A 15627-nucleotide genomic window follows, 5' to 3' on the forward strand; every position below is an offset into this window, starting at 1 on the left:
TTCTCTCTAGCCTTACCTGCGGGGACGCTGACCATGTTCACAAAATCTGCGTCCATAGACGCTCTGTATGTTAAGGGACAGGTGCGTCCCTCTGTAAAAGGCAAAATGCGCGAGTTTTATCTTGAAAAAGTTACTTGTGGTTACTTCTAGAACATTCTAGAGGTCGGTTTGATGAAATGGATGCGCCTCCAGTTGGTTCATGTATCTCTATTAAGGGGGAACTTATCCCATCAATAAGGGAGCTATCCCACCCATAGAGGGGGATGATCCCATTGATAGTGGACCTGAATAACCTCTTTACAGCACTATAAATGAAGGCATTGAGCCAGAAGGAGAAGAGGTTGGAGCTATACATTTTCTTTGGGTAAATGCTGCAGGATTTAGGTCTTCCATTAGAGCCTTTGTGAGGAGAGATTGTCTTCACTTGATTCTACTTGGGAGAGGGTGAGCTTTGTCAAAGTAGAGGAAAACCCTTGATGGACCCTGGGAGGAACTTGCACAACACCAAGGCCAGGTTGTAAGAGTTTCTTTGTTTCGTTATTAATACAAACTGGTTTATTTTTCTCAATAGCTTGTGTTAATGAGTTATTTCATGTGTTCCTTGGTCTGCATGTTGAATATATGTTTTATTATATGAAATGCAAGTGCTTGGTAATTGTTTGATTGTTTGTGGTTGCAGGAATTGACTTGAAGGAGGAGCTCATCCGGATCGTCAAGAACGGACTTCAACAACAGCGTTTTGGAATAAGGTAAGCCTAAACACTTGTAGTTTTCATGTTGTAAAAGGTGTATTTAGAGAAAGATCACTCCATTTTGTCTTGTTTGTCATTAGAATGTCTTAGACTTCTAGGAAGGTCAGTCGTGTCCGCACCCTTGACAGATTATGGGAATGCCTACCTCAGTGATGATATAATCTTATCCATGTATTTTGTGTTGAAAATGCAGGTTCCAACCAGGCCATCCACAAGGCAATCCTTGAAATGATAAAAGCGCTTCACCCTTCCTAGAATTACAAAACCCTATTCTATTCCAGGCTTCGCACTTTAGGGGGCAATCTGTTACACTAAAAAATGTCACCTTGACTACTTACAGTTAGTATGGCTCCAATCAACAAGTCATGCTACCCTCTTAGGCAAGTCTCATGCCTCTGTTATCCATCTCAAACTCAAAGAAGAGAGAAAGTCTTGTAAAAATCATGTTTATCTCTGGGGTCGCAGGTTCTCTCTAGCCTTACCTGCGGGGACGCTGACCATGTTCACAAAATCCGCGTCCATAGACGCTCTGTATGTTAAGGGACAGGTGCGTCCCTCTGTAAAAGGCAAAATGCGCGAGTTTTATCTTGAAAAAGTTACTTGTGGTTACTTCTAGAACATTCTAGAGGTCGGTTTGATGAAATGGATGCGCCTCCAGTTGGTTCATGTATCTCTATTAAGGGGGAACTTATCCCATCAATAAGGGAGCTATCCCACCCATAGAGGGGATGATCCCATTGATAGTGGACCTGAATAACCTCTTTACAGCACTATAAATGAAGGCATTGAGCCAGAAGGAGAAGAGGTTGGAGCTATACATTTTCTTTGGGTAAATGCTGCAGGATTTAGGTCTTCCATTAGAGCCTTTGTGAGGAGAGATTGTCTTCACTTGATTCTACTTGGGAGAGGGTGAGCTTTGTCAAAGTAGAGGAAAACCCTTGATGGACCCTGGGAGGAATTTGCACAACACCAAGGCCAGGTTGTAAGAGTTTCTTTGTTTCGTTATTAATACAAACTGGTTTATTTTTCTCAATAGCTTGTGTTAATGAGTTATTTCATGTGTTCCTTGGTCTGCATGTTGAATATATGTTTTATTATATGAAATGCAAGTGCTTGGTAATTGTTTGATTGTTTGTGGTTGCAGGAATTGACTTGAAGGAGGAGCTCATCCGGATCGTCAAGAACGGACTTCAACAACAGCGTTTTGGAATAAGGTAAGCCTAAACACTTGTAGTTTTCATGTTGTAAAAGGTGTATTTAGAGAAAGATCACTCCATTTTGTCTTGTTTGTCATTAGAATGTCTTAGACTTCTAGGAAGGTCAGTCGTGTCCGCACCCTTGACAGATTCCGTGTGACAAAGGAATTTGAAGAATTATGTAAGAAGTGTGGTATAGCATGGAAGAAGACTACTCCATATACACCTTAGCAAAATGAAGTTGCAGAAAGAATGAATAAGACGTTGATGGAAAGGGCAAGAAGCATGCTCAGTGGTGCCGAGTTAGGACAAGAATTCTCGGAAGAGGTAGTGGAGACTGCATGTTACTTGGTCAATAGATCACCTTCATCAACGTTGGAAGATAAGACTCCACAAGAGGTATGGGCTGGTAAGAAACCTTCTCTTTCACATCTGAGGGTATTTGGATGTGATGCATATGTACATGTTCCAAAGGAGAAAAGAACAAAGTTGGATAGTAAATCTTAAAAGTGCATATTTATTGGGTATAAGGATGCTTTAAAGGGTTATAAGCTTTGGAACCCAGTAACAAGGAAGGTTGTGTACAATCGAGATGTGGTGTTTAGAGAGGTGAAAAATGTTATTAAACATGAAGTCCAACCAAAGGAACCTGAGAAGATAGAGTTTGAGCTAAAGGAGTAAGAATTAGACTCTATAGTAGAGGAGGAATCAGAAGATGAAGAGCCACAAACTCTAGGTGTGAGAAGATTAGTTCGAGAAAGAAGGCAGCCAGAAAGGTATAGTCCATCTACTTCCTGTTCAAATTTTGCTTTATCTATTACTGATGATGATCCCAGGACTGTGAAGGAAGTAGTAGATTCAGAGGATGGAAAACTCTGGCAAGAGGCCATGGTTGATGAAATGGAATCTTTGCACAAAAATGAGGCTTGGAATCTGGTGGAGTTTCCCGCTGGAAGGAAACCCATTGGTAGAAAATGGGTGTTCAAGAAGAAGAAAAATGCAGAAGGAAAGGTGGAGAAATACAAAGCTCAGTTGGTAGCAAAAGGTTATTCCCGAGTGTTGGGAATTGATTTTGGTGATATTTTTTCTCCTATTACCAAGGTAACTTCTATTAGATTACTTTTATCTATTGCTACTGCTTTTGATTTTCAGGTAGAATAGATGGATGTGAAGACATCATTTCTTCACAGGGATCTGGAAGAGGAGATCTACATGAAGTAACCTAAAGGCTTTGTGGTGAAGGGTAAGAAAGAAATGTTATGCAAGTTAAAGAAATCTCTGTATGGATTAAAACAGTCACCAAGGATGTGGTATCAGAAATTTGATACATTTATATGGGAACTTGGATTCACCAGAAGCAAAGCAGATCACTGTGTGTATTTTAAATTATTTGGTGACTGTGTTATTTATTTGATCTTGTATGTGGATGATATGTTTATGGTTAGAAATGACAAAGAAATTATCTAGGATTTGAAGACCCATTTTCCCTCCAAATTCGACATGAAATATCTTGGTGTTGCAAACTATATTTTGGGAATTGAAATTAAAAGAGATTGGAAAAAGAGGAAGCTCTGGTTAAACCAGAGGAAGTATGTCGAGACAATATTGCAGAGGTTTAATATGTGGGATAGTAAACTGGTGAAGGTTCCTATTCCTGTAGGTGTAAAGTTATCTGTTGAACAATGTACCAAGACAAAAGAAGAAGAAGAGGACATGTCCTGTGTTCCATATGCAAGTGTAGTCGGTAGCCTGATGTATGCAATGGTTTGTACTAGACCAAACATTGCACATGCAGTGGGAGTATTGAGCAGGTTTATGTTAAAACTAGTGAAGGAGCACTAGACAACAATGAAGTGGGTTTTCAGGTATTTGTGTGGCACTAGTGATTATGGTTTGTGCTACCAAGGAAGACCAGGATTGGACAAAGTGTTGGATATTCGTGGCTTTGTTGATGCAGAATGGGTTAGAGATTTGGATCAGAGAAGATCTACAAATGGTTATGTGTTTAATCTATTTGGAGGTGCAGTCAGTTGGATGAGTAAGAAACAATCTGTAGTGGCACTATCAACTATAGAGGCAGAATACATGGCAGCCACTCATGCAAGAAAGGAAGTAGTTTGGTTGCAGAGATTTTGTTCAAGTATGGGGTTAGTACAGGGAGCTATAAGGATAGACTGTGACAACCAAAGTGCAATTTTCCTGGCAAAGAACCCTGCATATCATTCAAAGATAAGGCACATTGATGTTCAGTATCACTTTGTGAGGGATATGATAGAAGACAAAAAGGTGTTGTTGGTAAAGGTCGACACTTTGAAGAATATTGCAGATGCATTGAAAAAATCTGTGAGCTTTGAGAATTTCTCTTGGTGTAGAGCAACAATGGGCATTGCAGGGCTGGATAAATGACTAAGCTCTCTTGTGGCCCCTTGTGGAAAGAAAACAACAAGTGGGAGAATGTTGGGTTGTGTTATATTCTTTCCACGACTAGCCCACATAGTTAACCAGGGGGTTAGAAGGGGGCGGAGCCCCCCCTTCGATGTGTCGATTGCGTAGTGGGGGAGTCATAGGGGGTTTGAGGGGTGCAGGTAACCCCACCCTAGATTAGGTTGGGCAGACCTACCTATGGTTTTGTGCATGTTTTTCACACATGGTTTTGGACGCGATGGTTTTAAGTCCATGGTTTTTGGACGCGATGGTTTTCGGTCCATGGTATTGGATGCTCTGGCATGTATAAATACGTGTTGTAACATTGAAAGGAACATAATGAAAAATCAAGATGGTAGTCCCGGTTATGGGATCCAGGGGAAAATCTTTGTGTTTATGTGTTTTATGTGTTATTCTCTTGTATTGTTTATTTTTTGTGTTTTAAAATTCGTATGCAGGTAATTTCTGTACCGGGTTAAAACCTACACCTAGCAAACCAGAGAGGGTTCTCTCTATGAAATCACATCTAAGAGATGACTGGAATGTAAATTATTTTCGGCTAGATAGCTAAGCTCAGGTGGATTTTGGAAAATTTATGGTTTTGTTGCTGGATAAGGGAGAAAAACCAGGTAAGCAGGGAAAATTTTAAGAATGGAAATTTATCTTAAAGCTTAAAAAGCATGGCGAATCCCACTAGTCCATAATATGAAATCTATAAAATGTTTGGAGATATTTTTGTAAAAATATTCAAATTTATAATATTTTTATAAAGACTATATATAATGTTTTGGCGATTTTTAGGGTAAAATATTCTATAAAATTTGGGAGAATTGTTTTTACCAAAAAATGGAAATTAACAAATCTTTTTTTGGAAAAAGTATAGAAAATTAGCACATGGGTGAATATTAGCCCCTAAAATTTTCCCTGCTGGTAGCTAGGTGATAGGATAAAAGGGTTACATCAACAAAGATATAAAGGAGCAAGTTAGCATTACTTTTATGATGGATCTTAGGGTTTGTCGGTGTAGCCTAGTGTTTAGAAGAAGTAAAAGTTCTTAATGAGCATGAAACATGAATTCATTAAGCAAGAAAGAAAGTAACACATAATGATTTTTCCATCAAAATAGATATTTATGCAAAGGATTATGTTTATAAACTATAAGGAAAACCATTGAAGAATTGATGAATGTAAAGAGAAGATGAATATCTTTCATATAAAGCTATAACAAAGAAAAAACAACATCACAAACTTACTGCGCATGAATTCCTAGATAATAGCTACAAACTGTATTGTCCTTTGATTTCCACAGAATGTCCAAGTACATGCTACAATAGTTGTGTCCTCAACCCATTATATCACTGAGAAACTAATACATAAGGACCAAAAAAGAATCTCCCAAATCTCAGGGGTTGAATCCATGACTCTAGGAACTGTTCCGTGAGGTGTTCTAACCAAACCCTAATGTCTAGGGAAGTTAAAAACAACTTCTACAATTAACTTTGACTCCAACCTCTCTCATAAATGAGGTCAAATTTACATCAAAATAGATTACAAAGACTAACCACCCATTATTTACATTTACATTTACCCCTCACATTCATCTACTTCACCCTTTTGGCTTTTACCAAAGTCAAACTAGAAATTACAAAAAATTACACAGTGAAAATTTTACAAAAATCTCAGAAATTTCCAGGTGTGCAGCGAGCTATTAGAGGCCATTCTTGAGTGCCTTTATGAAGTCCGAATCCAGGTCTGGAGCCTGTTCTAGAAATTTGTGAGAGTGTAGATTTATTTAGAGTATTTTTTCACTCAAAAGGATCCATTTTAGGCTGATATATGGCCATCCTACCAAGGTGTCTCTAGGTGCGCAATGAAATGGAAAAAGAGGGGTAGAAAGGTGATTTTTGGCTTCTTTTTTGCAAATTTATAAAAAATTGAGCCCCAAACCAGGAAAATGGGAAAATGGGTTTTGAGAGGGGGTCATAATATCTCCAAAAATTCTAATTTTAAATCATTTTGAGCCGTAGGAGGAAGCACAGCGTGAGCTCACTGTGCTCCTAGATAGAAAATTGCCAAAAAATTGCAAGTCTGCACCATTCTGCACCAAAACACAAAATTTTCTCCAAATCTTCCATAATTTGTCTAGAGATGCTTGATGAGGTATATTATGCAATCATGGATTCATCAGTAAGAAAATATAAGTTATCCTTCTCCTCTTGGCTGATTATGGTTTCCTTGAGTTTTTCCTTCAACTGCTTGATTTCGACCTTGGCAACATGATTCCTTGTGTAATAATGGATGGCCATTTTATTTTGTAAATTTTTATCCCTACTGGCCTTTTCAAGGAGATTCCCAAGATGGAAATTTACTTTGTCTCTCCAAAAATCCTTGTCGTCATTTATTTCTATGGAAATCCTATCTTCAAAGGTCAATTCTTCGATTGGTGGATTTTGTTCTCTTTCCCTCTGAAGTGCCTTCCTAAGGCCCATTGTCCTTGGTCTATTCCTTGCCATGTGTCCTTCATGCTGCTCACTGTCCTCATGGCCCACCACTTCCTTTCCTTTCATATCTTGTTTTTTTCTTTGAATTGCTCTTTCTCCATGACTAGTTGTTTCTCCTTACGTTGATTGTTTTCTTGCTCAAGGAATAGAATGATGAATTTGGTTGTTTCCAACTTCTCCTTGAGCTCCATGATTTGAGAATCCTTCTCTTTGATGACTTGTTGTAGGGTTTTATGCTCATCATGTGCCTCCAATTCAACTAGGTCAAAGTTATTCTCAATGGGCTCCTCATCATGCAAAGAAGCCTCACGATGTGATGGTGATCCTTGTTCTGATGATGTAGTAGGCTTGGCCCCTTCCTCAATTTGGGGAGAAAACACAAGACTTATGCCTCTATGATATGTCTTGGTCACCTCAGGCCTAGGTGCCTTGGAAACCTCATTATGTTTTCTTTATGACCCCACCTCCATGGGATGTATTGACATGGTTTGGTGCTGGCTTGGTGAAGTGGTTATATGCATTCTCAAGGCTTCCTCAGTGAAGGTGTCTTGTGTCATGTTCTTCTTTGTCAACTGATGGAGTAATATAACATTTATCAGTTTATGGTGAAAGAGGTTGGGATAATTCACTTTTCCTTTCAATTTCAGCCTTTCATACATTTTAGTTAGGCTCCTATACAAGTAGCTAGACAAATTTAGAGACTTGGCAATAGTAAAGTGCATGAGAAGTCTTATGTGGTATTGGTATAGCCTCGAAAATGTACCTCACATGTGAATAAATTCATGAAAGCTTTCATCAATGGTTCATATCTCTCGAACAAGTATCTGAATGGGAAAACATGTGAGTGAGCTCCTTTGTATTGTGATTTCAAGTAGAGTTTGTACTCTTCTAGGTCTAGGTTCATGCCTTTGAACCATTTTTCACCATGGTTTGGTACACATGTAGCTTGAGAGATGGCATCTGAAAACATGAAATCAATCCCTGTAATGGTGATCTTGTCTTCCTTCAAGGTGAGGAAAAATATACCTGTGAGATGCTCATGGTAACCTGCTTCCTCCACTCTTTGGAAAAACCCTAAACATTTGACATCTTCAAAGCATCTCATGACAAATGGAGAGGAGGTGATTTCATTGAAATTAGAGGGCTCAAACCTCAGTATGTTCCCCCCTTTTTGTATTTCCTCTTCTTTGATGGTGATGAGTCGGGCTCCATAATTCAAACACTAGGTGAAAGGCAAGAAAAAAAATTAAACTTGCTGTTGTGAGTGAATGAGGTGGTACGATGGACTTAGGAGTTGCCTAAATTTGTAAGGAAATTTAGAAGGGTAGGGGATGATGTCAATGAGTAGGGGAAAAAGGAATTTTGGGAAATGAGTGAGGGGAGGGGCTGGAAAAGGCCAAAACATAGGCCCATCCTAGAAAGAGATAGGGTAGATTAGGGTTTAGAGGAAAATGATAGAAAATGATGGGATGAGGCTTTGTGATGGATGGAAATGGTGTAGTAGCTGTAAAAAAAGGTGTAGGGACAAGGAATCTAGGGTTTAGGGTAGAAACTCATCATTTGAGGATCAAAACCATGAAAATCATGTAAACCCTAGAAGAAGAAGTATTTGATCATTTTCTTGACATATGAGGCAAAGGAGGGAATGCAAATGATTAAAATTACTTGCTATAGATCCTGGATGATGAAATGACTGAAGAGGAGCTTTGAAAAATGAGTTTTGGTGGTCAAACAACAATTTTGGAAAACTTTCCCTCGTGTGCAATGAAGGCTTCTTGTGCACAGCATGCTGTTTAGGTGCGCAACGAAGGCTCTCTGTGTGTAGTGATAGTTAATTGTTTTCCAGTCAGGGCTATGGAATCAAAATTTTTTGCAAAGGAGAGGGGGGATCTCAATGCTAGGATGGTAGAAAAGTGCAAATGAGTGTGAAAGAGATCCTCCATGTGATTTTATAATTTTCTTTTGGTGTCTAAGTGATTAATGAGGTAGGATGGCCCACCTCACCAATTCACTTTCTTTTTTAGTTTTGTAGCATTAGGACCTCTTCTTGTAACTTTAGAACCTTAGGAACATTATTACATCTCAAAACATAAATTACATTTGAAATCAAGTGTTATTAAACAAATTTATCTATTGCTACTCCTCATTTGCCAGATTTATAGATGAAATGATTGATTTTGTGACCTTAACCCTAATGAAATATTGGTGACACTGAGCTAAATGGAGACCATGATGATGTGACTGAAGTGATATTATTGAAGTTTTCATGATGGTAGACTCAATTGAGTGATGAAAGTGACCGGCATATGAAATTCTTGAGAGAGTGGAAATAGCCTTAGACACACTAGCTAGTGACCGAACTTTTATTTGAAGACTCATTGAAATGACAAAAAGTTAACTTGACACCCTAACAACACCTTGTAAGAGCATATTTGATCACTGATGACAGGCTGAACTGATTGACACTAAAACCCTCAGAGATAACCTTACTTTTGTTTACGACTTGGGAACCCAACCAATTCATTAGCAAAACAATATGGTGCCCAACCCAAAGTCTCCCTTTCTCTGAAATTTCTTTGTCCACGCATTATCACAACCATAGGCTTACCTCCTGCATGTCCTATTATGAACCTCTCGTAAAACACTTCATCATTGGGACACCTAGAATTCACTGACACTCCTTCGCACACACTCTTATTTGTTCATTTCCAAGCATTTTGACCTAGTTCTCCCTTGTGTTCCTCCAACTCTCCCTAACACTCCTTGCCATCCATTGACATTGTCTGCCATGTGTTAGCACACCTTTTCCTTCCTTGTCATGCCCTGGCAGTCCTTAACTATCATGCCAAATGATAAGGGTTTTGATTTTAGATAAGATGATCTAGTCCTACTAATGGATTATTTTCATCATAGTTGTAAGGATGAGAAGAGGTTTTCACTATGAACCTTAGCTAGTAGGAAGGAATTATTGGTTGAATCTAATAAACTAGTAGTGGTAACATCATCCCAATTGGCTCATGCTATATGTTGTATGAACTTGTTTGCACCCCTTGTTGGTGCTTAACTTCTTTTATGCCATAGCAACTTATGGTTGTCCCTTAATGGAAGATGAGTAAAACATAGATATCAGGCAAGATCTATCTCTTCCCATCACAAAATATTAGAGAAACATCCACACACACATAGGAGGAGTACACTCATCCCTAACATATATGGTATGGATTTCTTATGCCTAGGCTAAGGAGATACTTATCAATGATGTAAATTGGCTTTGATGTGGAGACTATAAAAAACAATAATATCATATGACACATTAGACAAACTGAGTGGGTTTGAAACCATCCTCTCCCATAGATACACACCTTAACACGGGGTGAAACCCTCATAAATCAATATGAAACCCTTAATGGATCTGACAAGCCTCTGACATCCCTCCATATAACACTTGACTGGTTGAAACCCTAAAGCTGGAAGTGAGGAAGGAAGGATGGTTTCACATTTTGGTTGCCAACCATCATAGTTGGATGGGGAAATATCAAGGTATTGATGCAAGTTTTTTCAAGCCTTCAATCGAAGGCATCCTGCCACTATTATGGAAACCCCCAGAAATGCTAGTTTTCCCATTTGATATCACCAATGTGGGATTTCCTCATTAAACCACTCAAAATTAGGTTTTGACACTACGGAAAAATGTTGGAGTAACTATCATGCTAACTATTTACAAGGAAGGAGGGGTTCGCATAACAAACCATAATAATAGGAAGGAAGAAATTGGTGTTTGCATAGCTCTCAACCATAGCTCTCAACCATAACTATTCTCATGGTGGTGCCCTTTGATGGTGGATAGTTCAGTTTAACCACCTCATCAACTATGCGGTTACTAAAAACCTCTCCTATTTGTTTTGTTGAACCTCCCTAAATTCATGGGGAACAAAACATTTGGCTAATCCAAACAAACATATAGAAAAGCTTCAGATCACATGACCTCAAAGAAAGCCAATGGGATATGGCTCACTTACGGCCTAACACTTATTGACCTAACACAACTACTTGATAGTCCTACCTGATAGTGCAAACAAAACACCTATGTGGTTGAACCTCCCCAGTCTCATCCACGACAATATAGGTGAAAATTAGGTCCCCCATGGGGATCTCCATGGGCTCATGCAGCAACCTTACACCTAGGCATGTGGGGACCTGAATCTTGAATAGCTCTATTGCTTGCTTAGTGGAACCTCTCCTATCAGCGGTTGTGGAACCTCATCTAGAGACACGACCTTCCTTATGGTACAATGAGTTGCCAATGGATATATTGTTTGAGGTGTTGATGTTTTGACTCTATCTTGGTCAATACCTACCACCTCATCCTATTTGGTTGACTGAAACTCATTACCTATTGGTTGAACTTAGTCTCTAATTAAAGGAATCATGGAATGAATTAACATGTTCATAGAAAATAATATCTACTTGATATCATCCTATGAAGAATTTGATTCATCTGACCCTGCAAAATTTGGGCTTACCTCATCATAGTGCTCACAATGGGGATATGACCACTTAACCACACAGAATCTCATGTTGCTGGTAATTCCCAATAAATTTACCATGGGTTCATTCAGCCTTACCTTGTAAGAACTTGAATCCTGAATAAATCTTCTCGATGATGTGGAAATTTCCTTGGAATAATCAAATTGACATAGTTTAGTCTCCCTTTGTCAGTAACCATGAGAATAGGAGAAAAATATAGAGAAAAATATTTGGAGATTTCCCATTATTCCCTTTCCATCAGATATAATGGTGATGAGATCTGGACCATGGACCCGGTGAAAATAACAGAAGCTGGAGTTTAGGATGGGGCTTTGGAGATGGATGGACTAACCCAACTAAACTAATTTGTATTAGTTAACTCAGATCAAGGTGCTAAAAGGTGGCCTACTTGTAGTATGGGAGGAGCGGGTCTCAACAACTTACCATACTTATTGGTGTTTTCGAACATCCTCTTGGTGTTCCCTTATGAGAAGCGTCGAAGCTTAGGCCTGCCTAGAAACTTGTTGTGGAAAACCTACTCATGCGAGAGATCCCAAGAACTAAGAAAGTTTTTGGGATCTGTCTGTCCCAACCAAATGTAACATGGGGAGGACATGGATGCTGTGTCTAGTGGGTTACACTCTGGATGAAGCATTGTGGTAGCAGAAATCCTATCAGTGGTTGTAGAAACTCATATGGAATAGGTCTTGACCAATACCAAGTCATAGGAGGTCTTGGGAATGGGTGGGTGCCTAAGAGATAACATGCCCCTCTTGAATAGGTAAGGTTTTCAATATGTGGTCCAATAAACAAATGGACATGATGAAATTAATTCTAAATTCAAATTATGCACTTAGGGCTAATTTTGTAAGGTCTGGATGCTATGGCAACATATGAGTTTAGTGGAGGAAGATTTTTGGTTCCATTAAGTAGTTAAGTTCTCACTTTAACAGCCAAGCGCAAAATAGGAGATACACTACCCGAGATCTAGGCCATAAATTTAGGTCAAAAACTACATAGTGTCAGGCGATGGCCAAGGATCCATGAGTAGTTGTTTTTATTGGCTTGTTTGTTGAGAGATAATTTTGATGTGAATGTGTCAATAATAGTTGCATTTATAGGTGACTTCTTCTATCCTCATATTCTCAATGAAGATGTCAAACCTCATCCATAATTTGAAGTGCTAATGATTTGAACAAGGGATTCTTGGAAAGCCCACAAGCTTAACCGAGTAGAGTTTAAAGGAGATGTCTCCTTCAAGGAGTTATACAATCTCTGAGGAGTTTTAAAGACAATGGAGTGATCTATAGCAAAATATCTTCAACAAGACTTACCTCAACAAATTAGGAATTCCAGCTTTTGATGGCAAAAGAAAAATCAATGTAATGACCTAGATTCACAAGTTAGAGACATATTTTCAATGAAACCAATGAATTAAGAAGACATGACCGATTTTCTAGTACTTAAATTGGAGGGATTCATCTATGATTGGTGGAATTAGTGGATACAGTCTATACCAGAGGAAATTCCCATTGATTATGACACTTCCGAGGAAAAATTTATATCTGCTTCTTTTTTTTTTATAAAACTATTGCCGACGACTTCCTTTTATAAAAAAAATTAAGACTCTTGATGGGAGCTTTGGTAAAGCAGTGGAGGTGATATTCTACCACTAGGGTTCATTCCCTCATGTACATGCTAGCCCCTCATGAGCCATCAAGAACAGCTTCCGCGGAGATGGCCCTTGGTGCAAACAACCTTTTGCCTTGATGTTGACTTTTCCCTCATTGTTGATTTTAATTAATTTTTTATTTGGCAGCAATTTTTAATTCAATGAATATCTTCTGACAAAAATATGGATCCATGCACTAGTAGAAAATAAGAACTTAGTGACTAAGCGACTAAAAAAGTTAGTCACCACAACTTTTCCAAGTGAAATACTACCAAAAATGAACAATGTTAGGTGACCCAACTAAAAATGACTAATTTAGTTGCTGGTTAGAATATATGACTAGCTAATAAGTAATACAACTAAAAATGACTAATGCGAATTACTAATTTAGTCTAGGAACGAAAATATGACTACCTAACAAGTACTACAATAATATGAATTAGTGGTTTATTTTAATCACTTTAATTTTTTCAACAATCTAAACGTAGAAGTGATAGGGGATTTAGAAGTTGTTATAGATTGGCTGAAAGGTTATAATTCCTTAAAAACTTCTTTATTAGATCAATAGAGGATTGGAGTTATGAAGCTTATTAGAATCTTCAATGTTATATCCTTTGATCACACTGATAGGAATTCAATTTAAAGGTTGATAAATTATCCAAAATGGGAGTGGGTTTATAGCCGGGTCACATATATTATGAAGAATACTACAAGGAGAAATTTTGGTTAATTAGTAGATGACACATTTCCTTTAGTTGAAGACTTAACTTTTCATGCATTTTTACATTTTTTATTATCAAGGTTATATCCATTGAACTTAAGATACTAGTTTTTAACTTAGATATCAAGTTATTTATGTAGTTTCAATGTATATTATGAATATAACAGTACTAGATTTTTATGAAATTGTTTTGAATCCTATTGAGAGTATCTATTCTACCAAAGTTACCTATGTCTTATATACTATTTTTGCACACACCTATACATATAGGCACAAACACAAGAATAAATATATCACTTAAAGACTTAAACCTTAGAAGGAATAATAACGCCACTTTTCTTTCATTAACTTAATTAAACATCCAATAACTCCAAACTTAAAATTTTAAACCCCATTTAATATTATTCAAACTTAAAAACTCCAATACATGATTATTGGTTCTCAAATGAAAAATCAACTAAGATTTTTTGAGAAGGCTAGGTATCTAATATGTCTAAAAAAGATAAACATCACTAAGCTCTTTCAATGACATAATCTCATCCATGAGATCTATATGTTACTTAACTCGCTTTAAAATTGTGAATTTCCCACTAATATTACTTTAAAGCCATATAATCTTATAACAAAATTCCTTTTGATGGTGATGAACCACAATTGAGGGTTCAAAAGGTTGACCTCAGTCCCATAAAAAACTGTTGTGATTAATCTGGAAAAATGATCATTCATAATTATGAATAATAGAAGCCCAAACTCAAAAAAAATCCTTCTCATTAACAAAATCAAATATAAAACTTTAATTAAAATTAAATTATTTTGAAATTCAACAAAAGCCAAAAAAAATGTTCCACCATCCACAAATCAATTACACAACAATACATCATCTTCATTTGTGCTAAACACATCAAATTTGTAATGAGAAAAGGAACCATTAATTAATGATGACCGTTGAGAACCACTCCCACCTAGGGATGGAATTTGATGTACATTTTTCCCATCACAGGGAATTTTCCCATATTTGACGTCTAGAATTTGTGGATGTCTGTTTTTCATGACATGCTTGAAATGGTGTAACCCGTATTTTTGATGTTTCATTTTTTTTCGAAAATGTCATTACGCCCATTTATTTTTAATTCATTTTCCATCTACCAATTCAATCCCATATGAAAACCTACAGTCGCCTATATTTGTCTATAGTTTCTGTATATCCCATTAAACATTTAATGAAAGCCTATTTCCATGTGCAAGTCGCACTTCGTTTACGTTAATCTTGTTTTTGTTGTTCGATACCTAGGATTCCATGGCTTTATGATTTAAGAAAAACACATCACTTCTAATTCCTTTTATGTTTTCATACTTTCTCACATTTTTGTGGTCCTGCAATGAAAGATAGAGATCGTATATTAATCGTGAAATTGCAGGCCTCATTCTTCTTTGGCATCTTAGGGTTTCATGCTCGATCTCTCTACTTATCAATCCCTACAATGAAGGATAGAGATTAGATATTAATCTTGAAATTGCAGGCCTCATTCTTCTTTGGCATCTTAGGGTCACATGCTCGATCCCTCTGCTTATCAATCTCTCAAAGAGGGAGATGTCCAATTTGTATTTCGTACGTAATTTATATTCTGCAACAAAAGGAAATAATTGTAAGTGATCGAGATGTTGAGTGAAGGAGCTGATATAGGGAAGAACATGGGCCTCCAAAACCTTGACGGCCTCTTCTATCATCACTATTTCTGCTTGCAATGCCTAAAGGAGGACATAATTTTAAGCAGCCCCAGTGGTTTTCATTCTCACAACTTTTTCTTTTCTTAAAATTTTGAGGCTCGGCTTA

The sequence above is a fragment of the Pinus tabuliformis genome, chromosome 8 (assembly GCF_031772625.1).
Source record: "Pinus tabuliformis cultivar Carrire ecotype Pingquan chromosome 8, CPIR1, whole genome shotgun sequence".
NCBI lineage: Eukaryota > Viridiplantae > Streptophyta > Pinopsida > Pinales > Pinaceae > Pinus > Pinus tabuliformis.